General features: G+C 40.5%; 1 long non-coding RNA gene across 1 annotated transcript; it reads right to left on the minus strand.

Moving 5' to 3' along the window:
* Positions 1 to 3,460: 3,460 nt before the first annotated feature.
* Positions 3,461 to 5,005, minus strand: LOC134291606 (uncharacterized). Its single transcript, XR_009999183.1, has 2 exons — positions 4,033 to 5,005; positions 3,461 to 3,799 (listed from the first exon to the last, which is right to left on the minus strand). It is a non-coding gene; the product is annotated as an uncharacterized LOC134291606 (long non-coding RNA).
* Between the last annotated feature and the right edge of the window lie 6 nt (positions 5,006 to 5,011).

Genomic DNA, 5,011 nt, shown 5'->3' on the forward strand with positions numbered 1-5,011 from the left:
GATGAAAAATAGTAATCTAAAATTCATGAAACAGATAGTCCTTCAGTCCCTTTCCATGATACAACAATCAAAATTCGATTACTTTTGTCTAATAATGAGAGAAATAAGTGAACTTGTAGGATGTGCTTCAAGATTGCCAATTTTCAAACGCTAATTCTGAAAATTCACATTTTTTGAGTTGTGCCCCTATTGCAGGAAACCGACGATATAGCCGAGGCGGTAAACGCATGGGTATTCAGCATGACCATGCTGAGGGTAACGGGTTCGATTCCCGGTCGGTCCAGGATCTTTTCGTAAAGGAAATTTCCTTGACTTCCTTGGGCATAGAGTATCTTCGTGCCTGCCACACGATATGCACATGCAAAATGGTCATTGGCAGAGGAAGCTCTCAGTTAATTACTTTGGAAGTGCTCATAGAACACTAAGCTGAGAAGCAGGCTTTGTCCCAGTGAGGACGTTACGCCAAGAAGAAGAAGAACCAGGAATCTCATCCACGGCAGTAAGCGATGGCAGTTTTCGATGGCTTCCAGCATTCAGTGCGGATAATTTTCAATTGTCTTGCCGAAATCTCCTGTTATTTAAAAGGTCCTTTTCAGGACCAGTGAAAATTATTCCTCCAGAGTTATGAATCGGATAATTAAAAGCGACAGACTGAAAACTTAGCAACAGTATAGCCGGCCTCTAATTGTTGTTCGCGTAACTATACAACGTATTGTTGAATCTAGAATATTTCATGAAACTGCAATCAAAATTATCTAAAATTTCGTTAACAGCAATTGAGTTGTGTCAAATACACATGGCTACGGTGGCTCCATCTGTTCATTTCATAGCGGCAATTTTAGTTATTTTAATGATTGTTGCGATCGCAATATGATGTTTGGGAAGCTATGGCTTAACGCCTTTCAATATTATAATCATTCTTTCCTTTCGACGAAAATTCTTTCAAACAACGGTTGAACATTTATCTTCAAAATAAAATAATACTCAACCCTCAAGTGATAGCCAACCGCGCGAGTTACGGAAGGTTTAACTAATTAACATCTTATGAATGCGTTCAGTGAAATGGATCACATAGGTAACAACTTTAATCAACACATCACTCCGCCGATTTGAATTTTGCCAGCATACATTGTGTAGGCCTTTTATCGTCGGTTTCCTGCAATAAGGGCACAACTCAAAAAATGTGAATTTTCAGAATAAGCGTTTGAAAATTGGTAATCATGAAGCACCTCCTGCAAATTCACTTATTTCTCTCATCATTTGATAAAAGTAAACAAATTTTGATTGTTGTATCATTGAAAGGGGCTGAAGGACTATCTGTTTCATGAATTTTTGACAACTATTTTTCAACGACTATTGAAAAAATTGACTGATTTTGAGTTGTGCCCTTACTGCGGAAAATTGGTGAAAATGCCCAAATCTCGCGTTTCTCATCGAATTTTGGAACGGGTCTTTGTGAGATGAAATTTTACATAGTTTTTCATCATTTGCTATCAAAATCTCAAAAATGACATATTTTGAGTTGTGCCCCTATTGCAGGAAACCGACGTTATGTGATAAATTCGTTATGCATTTATTTACGAAGGTCGGACAACAATGACACGAAAAATCAGCTGATTTAAGACTTCAAATTAAAGGGCCCATTTCAATATATAAAAGTCGGAACCTCATTCCAGCCTTTGTCCTACGTCAACAATGCGGTTATGTCTCAGACATTACCCACCCCTAGTTTTTCCACTTTCAATAGGCTGACCTGATAGTAACAACATAAAAACGGGACATTTGAACTGAAAATACGGGACATATACACAGGGATGGGAAATGTCATAAAAATGTTCGTTAATTGCTAATTTCACTGCACTTATTCCACTATTCGGAAATGTAAATCGACGACATCATTGATTATCCCTAGAGGCAAGACACTGTGCAAACGAGAGTAACTCTGAGAAATTCTGAGTAACTCTTTTCACCAATGATCGACGAAAGTTGTTGAAAAACACCCCTAAAACTGCAAGAAAAGCGAGATATCGAGCAATATTGTTTTGATTGCGATAAATCAGGCAACACCCAAGCTAAAACGGGAACAATCCGGAGAAATTCTGAGCAACTCTGTGAAGGGAAATGTACTCTCCAGCACAGTGTCTTGCCCCAAGGTAGTATGACACTCTTTGACCAATGCCAAATATTTGACCACTTTTGACAGTTAAATTTTGACCAAGATGTAGCAGGCAAACAAAAATATTTGTCACTCTCGAAAAACGAATAGGGGCAAACAGAGCCAAACCACCTGCCAAAATTTATCTGTCAAAAGTTGTCAAATATTTGGCGTCTGGGCAAAGAGTGTAATAAATAGCACCCTAACAGATAAAGAAGACTTACTGTGCGGACTGTAATATACCGCATTTAGTTCACTACTGGACTGCGAACTGCGACTTTATAAGTGCGAAAACGTAAATAAAAGTGCGCGATTGCATCAAATCAGGTTGATGTCTTCGGCGCACTATTTCTTCAATCTATGGAGAACAAGTGCTCTGAAGACACCGAGTTGATTTGATGCAATCGCGCACTTTTATTAGCGTTTTCGCACTCTTGAAAACTAGTGCGATAGTCCAGTGGTGAACTAAATGCGCTATACAAATTGTATTTAACTATGCGGGAGTGGTTTGTTTTTAGATTTCCCGTGTTAATCTATCTGTAAGAACTTTGTAAACATCTTTTGTTCTCACGTATATGGATAGGCTTGCATTAGGTTTCGTGAGACATTTTTTGGACAACTCAATGAGCGATTTTAATCAGTATGTATAACATTTTGGGCCACCCTACACACATTTATTTCATTCACATTTATAGTCCCCTCGGCTGAAAAGCTCACGCGTGCGGGAAAAGCGGAAAAAGCTTTCGTTCTTGTTTTCACGAACACACACTCACGTGGCAATCAACGATCGATGATAGTAGCCATCATCGACGACGACGACCGCGACCACGACCGCCACCCGCAAACTGTTGTGCTGCTGTGTGTGCATGCATCATCAGCTCGCCATCGCCGCCTTGCCTTTGGCATCATCATTCGGATTCAGTCAGACACCGTCACAAGACTTCTTGTCGTCCCTGGTCTTTCTCGCGTAAAGTCGTCGCCCGATACCTTAGAACTTTGAACGTTTTCCAGTGGAATTCCGTTTTGTGAACATTCGAATTGTGGTGAATTTCAGCCGGTATTAGTCGTGTATTTCGGTGCGGATCAACAGTCGAACGATTTGTGTGTGAATCATTCAATTTTTAGTGTGGGGTTTTGGTGACAATCGCGAGTTCGGAAAGGGGACTTTTCGGCAAAAGGTTTGTTCTGTGAGTGGGGGAGTGGTTGGGGCGCGATGATCAGTGATTGAGTTGTGCCTCAAGAAAATGCCGTTCGAATGAAGAAAATTGATTTATTTTCGGTTTTGTGATTTTTGAGTGAAAAATCTCGGGATAAGATTGTGCGAAGTGAGAAGATAGCGAACAGGAAGAAGAACCATGAGTTGGTGTGGTGGCGCTTCATGCTAGAAACCAACACATTACCGGTAGTGCTGCACAGTGGGCGAAATCGACGGGATGTTTGACGAAAAATATGTCTCGCAATTTGATATATTTTTCATTGAATGGAATTCTGAACATGCTCAACGTGTTAATTCAAAAATGAATATGTCATGTAATATGAAATATTTCATGCATATGAAATATTTCATACATATGAAATATTTCATGCGTTTGAAATATTTCATGTCTTGATGTAATTAAAAAGAGCCGCCCACGATGTTCCCGACTATAGACACTATAGATTCCATAGACTCGCGGAGACATGGTTGAGTAATACGATTTTAGTGTGTTTTGTCATGAATTTGGAGTGTATCGAGCGAATATGACGTCACGCAATCCATTGTCGCTATTGAAATCGTGACGTCATGCTCGTTTGGCTACACGAACTGACAGTTCGTTTGGCTACAGTTGTCTTCGTCTCCGCGAGTCTATGGAATATATAGTGTCTATATTCCCGACCCCCTACCTGGTTGTTTGCTGAATATAGCTTTCACAATACTTTCGACATTCACACTGTGTGTCTAGCTCTCTGAAGTATGCCGTATTTTATTCGTTCAAAGGCCTGTCTGTATCTACCCGCAATCATGTACTTCGTCTTGTTCGAGTTTGTAGTCACGCCTATCTTCGCAGTCTCCCTCTTCAGTGGAGCATAAATCATTCCCTCTGCCCTGCTATCGATGCCGATTAGCAGAGATGGCATTTCATCGTAGCGACACAGAGAACAGACATCCAGGCTAGAACAAATTTCATTCGGAAAGTTGTGTAAGGATTTGAATATTTACTTGAGTAAGGTTGCATACCAATACACGATGACAACACTAACGCCACCAAACACCATATTGCCACAGTCAGTGGTGAAGTGAAACATTTCAAGTGGTGAATTAAATTAGCATGGAAAATTAACCGATTGCAGCGCCACGCTATTGCCACTTGTGTTGCCGATTTTAAATGGCCGTTAAATTCCTTACACAGTTTTGGAACTGGACTTGGATGTCTGTTCTCTGTGGTAGTGATTCACTGGGGCGTCAGTTTATCGGCCACACTGGGGATAGCACTGAGAACAGACATCTAGACTAGAATCGAAGACCACATTATCAAGAAGACTTGCAGCACTGCTGAAAATCGGGAGTCACTGCTAGCAGCGCCACCCCGGATGAAGGTGGCACTATTCATGATAGTGTGTGTAAATTTTCATACTCGCACCAATACACTCTTACACTTTTACATAAAGGTACCACCTTAGCTCACCAGGCGGCGGTGCCGTCGGTGACGCTTGAAGTTTGTATGGAAAATTAACAGAGTTGCATGTCTTCTTTATAAAGTAGTCTTCGCTAGAATAAATTTCATTCAGAAAATTGTGTAAGGATTTGAATCTTTGCTTGAGTAAGGTTGCAAACCAAAACACGGTAACAACGGCCAAACACCATATTGCCACATT

Source organism: Aedes albopictus, chromosome 3 (genome assembly GCF_035046485.1).
Source record: "Aedes albopictus strain Foshan chromosome 3, AalbF5, whole genome shotgun sequence".
In the NCBI taxonomy this organism is placed as follows: Eukaryota; Metazoa; Arthropoda; class Insecta; order Diptera; family Culicidae; genus Aedes; species Aedes albopictus.